Genomic DNA, 9369 nt, shown 5'->3' on the forward strand with positions numbered 1-9369 from the left:
TGGGTCTGTCCATGAGCCTCAGCTGGGAGCATCACTTTAGCCCTGGCACTATACAGTGTGGGTTCTCCTGAAACTATCCTGATGTCCAGGAAGGCTTCTCCCCTCAGATCATATATATTGTGCTGGATCCAGGTGGGGGAATGTTCCTCAGCTTGGCTCCAAGTCAGATCCTCCCCCCTCCCCCCAAAAAAAGGATCAGGCACCTCACCATAACAGTGCCAGAAGAGTCTAAATTGAAATGGGAATTTTTTAAATCTCACAATTAAAAACCCACTCTTTCAATTTAGAGGACTAAACCCCCGTCACGCATACAAGTAGCCTGAAAGAGCACCTCACGATGAACAGTAAACAAAAAACCTCACTGATTCTGTCTACTGAGAGGTCGCTGTGAACACCACATCATAGAGTTCCTGTCAGATCACTTCACTCAGTGGTCATGACTTCCTAGAAGAGCTACACCCACTAGAACAGGGTGGAAAAGTCCGGCCTGTGGCCCAGATCTGGCCGGCAGTGGACTCCATTTCCCAGCAGCCCTTGCTCGCATGGCTGGGGCTGGTCTCCATGGAGACCCCAGATCTAGCTGCACTATGAGGTTGCCATGGAGACCAGCCACAGCAGCACTGGCAGGGCACGCGGCAGGGTGGGTTGCTGCTCTGGAACCGCTGGGATCTTGTGGCAGGGGCAGCTTGGTCTCGAGCTGAGGCAGAGCCGCAATCTGCAGCCTTCATGCCCTGGGCACAGGCAGGCAGATAGCGGATCGCAGCTCTGTCCTGGCTCCAGACCAGGCTATCATCGCTGCAAGGAACCATGATCCACTGCCTGCATGCTCCAGACAGGGATGTGCAAGCTGCAGATTGCAACTCTGCCCTGGCTTCTTGCAGCAGTGACAACCTAGTCAGGAGCCAAGGCAGAGCCGTGATCTGCTGCCTGCATGGCCCTGCCCAGAGCATGCAGGCAGTGGAGTGTGGCTCTGCCCCGACTTCTTGAAGTGGTGACAGCATGGTCTAAAGCTGGGGCAGAGCCACAATCTGCTACCTGTGGACCCCTGCCCAGAGCATGCAGGCTGCAGATCGCAGCTCTACTCTAGCTTGGGACCAAGCTGTCACCGCCACAAGATCCCAGCAGCTCTGGAGAAGCAACCCAGCCTGCCAGCATGGCTGGAGCCGATCTCCATGGCAACCCCAGCCTTGCGCTACTGCAGTGCAGCTGCAGCTGGGGTCTCCATGGAGACTGGCTCCAGCCATGTGAGCAGCGGCAGCTTGGAAATGGAATCCAGCTGCCAGCCATATCCACCATTTTGCCCACCCCTGCACCAGAGCAAGGAGACTGGAAGATAGCTAGGGTGGGAGCAAAGCGGAAAATTTTTTTACAGAAGAGGGACATGGAACATAGAATTCACTCCTCCAAGAGATAAAAATGGCCACAGTTGCTATCAAAATACAAAAGTCACGTAATTGAATTGGCTTTCCTTCAATAAAGGTGTATCACCCCCTAAAAAAGAAAAAGATCAATTTCCAAAGAGAGAGAAAGACACTGTAGTTTGTGCTATATTTACAAATCACACAGTGCAAACTATGGGAAACAGTCAGATACTACTCATTGCTATAGATGCTTGCCATACAAGTAACCAGGATAAAGTTTTGAGCCGTACATGGGCACAACTCTCTGCTCTTATTGTAATGAGTTTGAGATAACTACAGTTCTTGGAGTAGTAAATCCACAGAAGCACATTATTTCAGATGCTTTATACCACACCATAAGATCAAGTATTGCTTGGACCTGATGTCACTTGAGTGGACTGAATGGAAAGAAGAATTAAATTTTTAAATTCCACTAACCTCAATAAAGGGCTGGATTGGCCCTCATCTTTAGATAAGTGTCTTTTTAGAAATGTTTAGAGATTAAAAAAAAAAAATCAATAATATAGTTTATTCATATCCATTACAGTCAAATGCCTTAAGTCCTGATGTACCAACCTTAGCAGGAAGAAGAACCATATTATAATCACATATTAGAAATCTCTGAATATCACTGAAAATAATAAATAATGGGGCAATTAAAAGGTCTATATTCTTCTGACTGACCAGGGCTAGCAGAGTGTAGGAAAAGAGATTCTCAACTCTCCAGGGCTAGGAACAGATATTACACATAACTGGTTTAAATGATCAGAAACTGGTTTAAACCTGTAACAGAACAGACATTCAGTGCACATAAACCAGTTTCAAAATGGCTGAAACCAATTTGAGATAAATCTGATTGAATGTAGTATCAGACTTAACTAATTTGGCTCAAACTGATTTATGCAGTGTCTGTCCCAGACCCCTTCATGTCCCCCAGTATCCCGGCATGCTCTCTGGGCTGGGCTCTCTGCCCAGCTGGAGCACAGATGGGCAGGAACGGGGGTCTGGCCAGAGAGGGGTTTAATTCCCTGCCCCCTCTGCCTCAGGGGCCATGCCAGTCTGCTGCTGCAGCAGTGAGAGGGGGGTGCCCGGCATACCTGGCTTGGGTCCCTGATGGTGGGACAGGGAGAGAGGGAATCATACCCTGTCTCTGGCCAGTTCGGCCCAAGCTACTGCCCAGGCTAGCCACACACCCCTCTCCCCCCCTCTCTCTACCCAGCTTTCCTGCATCCAAGGGCATGCTCTAGGGCATGGACTGTCTGTGCTGTTACAAACTGGTTCAACCTAACCTAGGCAGATTAGACTAACCTGCAAAGGTTTAATCAATTTGGGCTCTGGCTTTTTGAATGTCTGCCCCTAGCCCAGATGGATAAAGCTTTAAATTCCCTGATAGTATGAAAGCAGATATTAGAACTTAACACTAGGTCAGGCAGAATATTGCTTATCCTATAAATCTAAGCAATGCTATTCTTTGAGGAAATTCTATATTTTGTAGTAAATATTTCTGCATTTTGGACAGGTTGTGTGTGACTCGCTTGGGTTGAGCATGGTTATAAGAAAGGGTGTTAAACAGATAGTAGAACATATGATTTTCTGTGACTTTCACAGAAGATTTGTGATCAGAGAAATAATGAAGCCAGATCAGAGCTCTGGGCACAGCTGGTCCCAGTCAGAGAACTAGGGCAATTTATTGTCTGAGGTGGGGGTTGAGGTGGGGGCTGGGGTGGCCGGTGCACTAAAGGCACATGGTTGACAGCCCACGGGTTGCAAGTTTGAGGCCATAGCAGATGTGCCCATGGCACGGCCCTGTCAGATTCAAACAAATCTTTGAGTTCTGCTAAATACCTTGTCACAAGGACATAAGAAGGAATAAAGGATCCCCTGAGGCTGAGAGGGAAACAGGCACCACCTACAGCAAGCCTGGACCAGTGCCCTGGACCAGACTGGTCCTAGAGGGGCAATTGGAATGGCCAATCTTGTGAGGCCACAGGCAACAGGCCCCTCCTGCTCCAGCCTTTAAAGGCATGACCCAGCCTACACCACTGTCTGGCCCTGGCCCCTTGTATGCATCCTTACTTCACATCTTGGATCTCTGGCTTTGGCTCCTGATTCTGGTTCTGACTCCTGGTAATCCTGACCCTGGCTCTGGCTCCTGTCCCTGGCCTTAGCTCCTGATTTCTGGCATATTCTGACCCTACCTCTGGCTCCTGACTCTGGCTTTGTCTCCCATTTATAGTTGCAACACCTAGCATCTCTGGGCTCCCAGGTCCTCGAGAACATGGCCCAGGACTTTGCCCATATGTCAGATGACTATCCCTGACTGCCCATGCCCTGGTCTTGAGCAAGGGATTTTAAACAAGAAAAATTATAATTATTATCTTAACTACCAGCTACCATGAGTCCCATAATGCAAGTTTTAGAGGAGACACAGTTCTACTACATTTTAGTAGTCTCTTAAAATGTATAGTAAATAGCATTTTTACATACAATTATTATTTTATAGTCTTATATTTTGTGATCGACTAAGGCTAAAACTGTTTAATATATATACAGAGCTGGGCAATGCCATTTTTTTTTTTACGGCCACTTACAGTACTCATGTCTAACTCTAAGGCCAAGTAAGTTGTTATAAATATTTCCATTGACTTCAAGAGGTTTTCGAAAACATAAATCTAAAATCCCTCAAACCTTGATCATCTGAACTTTTGATTTTTCAGATGTTTGTAACTCCGTGATCAAAATTAATTTATGTGAAACTCTGACCCCAAATGCTGAATGTCTCTGAAAGACACTTATTTGACATTTGTACATATTTAATATATTAATAATTACATCAAGAATTATTAAATCATATCTAACCAACACAAAAACTAATGGAAACAAACAGAATTGTACGGAGCATACTACAATACAGTCCCAATCACATTATCTTCTAGCAAGCTATAAATCTCTTTGTGGCCTATTGCTACAGCTGCAGTCACCAGAGTTGCTCAAACTAGAACCTGCTTGCTTTCAAGGACATTTTTTCACTCTCATGGGTTGGATGAAAAGACTAAGGTGGATAGAAAATTGGCTGAATTGTCAGGCTTGAAGGGCAGTGATCAATGGCTCACTATCTAGTTGGCAGTCAGTATAAAGTGAAGTGCCGCAGGTTTAGGTGGTGGAAGGCTGGGGCTAATGGGGCTTATCCCCCCCCCAAACACAGGCAGCTCAAGTGCAGGCTCCAGGTGGCTGCAGCAGGGGCAGAGGGGTGCACACAGAGACAAGCAGCTGGAGCCTGCAGGTGGCTGGGAACTCAGCCCAGCCCGGATGTGTGTGGACTAGCACCCAGCAGCTAATGTGTGCACAGGAAGGGGTGGGGGCAGGTGGAGGCCCCTGCAGAGGAAGGGATCAATTGGTCCCTGAGGTGGGTCATGGGAGGGTCAGAGCCTGGGCAGCTCATCCAGGGACACAGGGGGCTCTTGCCACTGCATACACCCCTGGGGCAGGAACAGGGGGCACATGCCACCTGATCTGTGTGGGGGTCAGAGGCAGGCTGACACTACAGGCTGGGGCACGCTCTGGCAGCCGTGTGATACCACATGTCTCCCACCACTGGGCCAACAGGGGACACAGTGCAGTCAACGCGCAGGAGGCACATGGCATCGCACCACTCCCATGGCACTGGCAGTGGGGCAGAGCTCAGCCTGCAGCGGCAACCCGCCTTCACCCCATGCACAGATCTGGTGGACACATGCCCCCCTGTGCTTGCCCTGGGGGTGTGCACAGCAGCAGGAACCCCCCTTTCCCCTTGCCCCAGTTGAGCCACCTCGACTCTGAGCATCCCCTGACCCGCCCCAGCCTCAGGGCCCCATTCAGCCCAGCCCCTGCCCTTGTCTCTGCCCCACTCCCTCCCTCACTGTGGGGGGACCTCAATCTGCCCCCCACCCCCTCCCCATGACAGACCTAGCTGCTGAGGAAGGGGGGCACGTGCGCGCAAGCTCTCACCCCTCCACCCCCACCCCCTCCCCCAAATCATATTTTCTTCCTCTGCCTATGGCCACAGGGGTCAGTCCTTGGGCTGGCTTTGTTCTAGGTCTTCATCATTGATCTAGAAGATGGGATGGATTGTACCCTCTGCAAGTTTTCAGATGACACCAAGCTGCAGAAGTAGTAGATATGCTGGAGGGTAGGGCTAGGATTCAGAAAGACCTTGACAAATTGGAGAATTGAGCCAAAAGAAATCTCATGGGTTTCTATAAGGAGAAGTATACAGTCCTGCACTTTGGACAGAACAATCCCATGCAGCGGTGCACACTGGGGACCAACTGGCTAAGCAGCAGCTCTGCAGAAAAGGACCTGGGGGTTACAGTGGACAATAAGCCAAATATGAATCAACAGTGCGCTCTTGTTGTGAAGAAGGCTAACAGTGTACTGGGCGGCATTAGTAGGAGCATTCCCAGCAGACCATGTAAAGTGATTTTTCCCCTCTATTCAGCATGGGTAAGGCCACATCTGGAGTACTGTGTCTAGTTCTGTAGTGCTCCCCACACACACACACACGCAGAGAAAAGATGTTGACAAATGGAAGGGAGTCCAGCAGAGGGTAATGAAAATGGTTAGGGGGCTGGGGCACATGACTTCTGAGGAAAGGATAAGGGAACTGGGCTTATTTACTTTGCAAAAGAAAAGACCAAGGGGACAGAACCAGGAGCAACAGTCAAGTTGCAAGGGAAGTTTAGGTTAGGTATTAGGAAAAACACTCACAAGGAGGGTAGTAAAGCCCTGGAATATGTTACCCAGAGAGGTTGTGGAATCTCCGTCCCTGGAGGTTTTTAAGACAAAGCCTTGGCTGGGATGGTCTAGTTGAGGAAGATCCTGCTATGAGCAGTGGATGGTACCTGAGGTCCCTACCAACTCTAAATTTTGTATGATTTTATGAAGATGATGGGTGGCATGTGCTACAGGCATGGAATTAGTACTGATATAGTGCAGGAGTCCAGTATCATTAAAGCAAATGCATTTAATGACACTATTTGCTGATAGCACCTCTTGCTCTAGCAATCATATCTTCGTACATACAGAAAGCTATACTAGAAATAGAGCTATATAGTAAAGTACACAGAATGGACATATTTATTGAATACAGGACATGTGATATTACAACAAGTAACAAAAAACAAAAGGAGATGCACAAGAGTTATTAAAATTGAACTTTAGAAGAGCCAAACCACATTTATGTAAACATTTCCTCTAGGGCAAAGGGTTACAGTGTCTGATTTCTATAAAGATGTGTCCCTTACAACAATTTAGGGTCCTCTAGAATTTCTATTGATACAGAACAATCTCCTCGGATGGAATGGAGGAAGTGAATAGCCACATAGGTAGAGTAGAACCATGGTGTTACTGGCAACTTTTTCTCCAGGAAGAACTTTGCTACGGTGCTCTTTAAAAGTAATTCTATAAAGTATATTTCCAATTTTTTTCTTATGTTTTTCAGGTTTCTGTTTGTTTTTCTAACTTGTTTGCTTAAGGGAAGATGACTTCAATGTAATAGGGGAAAGGTAACCCAAACTTTTTTCTAATACATTTTTCTCCTTTGGGATCGTACTTGGCAGTGAAAGGAATGTGGAGAAAGAGCTGAGGTCTCTCTCCTTCACTGTAGTGCCAAGAATTTTAATATAGAAGTGAAGCAAATTTCCCTTAGATCAAGGAATATCATGTCTGTTCTGATGGATTAGGAACAATTAGGATTTGGCCCAAAGAGCCTCAAGTCCTCACTTCAGTGCTTCCACATCCCTTCCTTGGACCAAACTCCTATTGATTTCAATAATTTTGCCTGCAGCATAACATTAAAGTTCAGATTTCAATTAATACTATATTGAAAAAAATTACTAACAGTCATTTAGACCAAAATGCATTCTTACTAACCTGGGGTCTAAAGCAAAACTCATCTTTGAATAAAACACTAAAATATTAGCAGCTGAGCCTAAGAGCTTTAGGTAAGGACACCACGTTCCAGCACAGAAAAGCTCTGAGGTTCTAGAAAATGTAAATAAAGCTATAATTTGGGGGCTTGGGAGTTGCAAGGTTTTTATATGGATCTGGTAGATGTATCTGAAATTATTGTGGAAATAAATTTGATCTCCCTTTAAATGCAATTAAAGTCTTTTGCATCTCCACACAAAAAAGAAACTTTTCTAAAAACCTAGTGATCTCTGATGTTTTACACTCTAGGGAAAACACTCAGATACAAACTTTAATAGTGTCTTTTGGTAATGTGGTGGATAAAGACAAATTGATTACAGCAGTCTGGAAAAAAGCAGGTGATGCATTACCAGGGCCACTGGGTTCATGTTTTCCCAGACATGGCAAAGGCCACCCAGATTGTAAAAGAAAACTGATATCTTTAAAAATGGACTTCTATGATTTGGGGCCTGATATGGCTTTCTTGTTTCCGGCAATATTGTGACTGTACCAAAAGCAAAAATAAAATTTATAACTTATGGGCCAAATTCTTCTCTCAGGTATATAAGACCAAAGTATAGGTTAAAGGCAATGACATCAATGGATTTACATAAACACAGCCACAAAAAAGTTGTCCTTTTGATGACAATGACGACGTATACCACTATTTAACATATGAAATGCAAAAATAAAAAAGGTACAAGCAGGGGAGAGTTTAGGAAATTTGAACTCTGAAGAAGAAGTATTAGCATTTAGTTATCACCAATTTCTTGGGTGTCCCTTCATCAGCTAATTGATATATTAATACATTTATTGGCACATTTAAGCATAGATTTCCCTCTGCTTTTTCAGTTAATCAGCTAAATTTTAAATCTTAATCGTATTGTAATACACTGTCATATCAACATTCCAAACTGTGGCTCATCTCCTTTTGCTGGTTCTACGAGGACACCAGCAAACAAGGAAAAAGACTTTTGAGGTGTTTTGTTGTGGTGGCTGGGCACTGACTGAATTTATGATATACTTAAGATAGCACTCAATGGGGCTCCTCTTAAAAATATACAGCTCACTTTTTCCTTCAAGAGGCAAAGGTACTGGTCACTTCCTTCTGGAGTCAGGGAAAACTAGCATCAACACACTAATCTGACTCCTACGTAGGTATTCTGGGGTGTAGGAAAACAGGCCCCTATCTTGCCCCACTCCCTGTAGGTGTACACAGGACAAGTTGAACAGTCACACCAGGTTCAGGAAAGCATTTCATTGGCATATGAAGAAAGTTTATTTCAAAATTCCAAGCAAAAATGTTCCATTCTGTCCTTTTGTTGTTCTTGTTGTTATTACTCACACCAGGAGCTGCTTAGAGAAGGGGGGGGGGGGGGGTGGGGCCTTGATTTGTCGCGGCTTAGAGAGGGGGGGGGGGGGGCATGGGACCTTGATATGTCACATCTATCCATCCATTCCCTAGTTCTATCAATATTTTACTGTGGATTCATTTTTAATATTTTATAGTATCATCTGACCAAGTAGGCTGTTGTCTATGACAGCTTATGCCTCTCCAAACTAATTAGTCTCTAAGGCGACACTTTGCCCTGCCTTCTGACAATATTTAAAATATGTGCACGTGTTAAAAATGATTTGCATCATCATTTCTACATATATGCACATATGTGCATACACACACGCACAAATATATGTGTGTTTATATCTGCATATACACATCCCTCCTCAAAAAGGATCTCCATGCTGATGTTACTAGACTGTCTGGTATCTGAGCTAGTTTGCCAAAAGCTAAAGCAGTATTTTCTCAATGCAGACATGCCCTCAAATAGTTCGGAGTCTAATTCCCATCGCCTCCAAGAGCCATAGGGCTAGAAGCCCCAATTGTCAGTGAACTTGCCAAGTAACTTAATAGCTAAACTCTACCTATTCCAGAACTGTGATCTTGAAAACCCTGACACAACAGTTGCCTAACTTGGAAGGTACCCAAATGTCACACCTCTCCGACTGTGACCTTAAAGTTCCC

The sequence above is a fragment of the Alligator sinensis genome, unplaced genomic scaffold (genome assembly GCF_000455745.1).
Source record: "Alligator sinensis unplaced genomic scaffold, ASM45574v1 scaffold65_1, whole genome shotgun sequence".
Classification (NCBI taxonomy): Eukaryota; Metazoa; Chordata; order Crocodylia; family Alligatoridae; genus Alligator; species Alligator sinensis.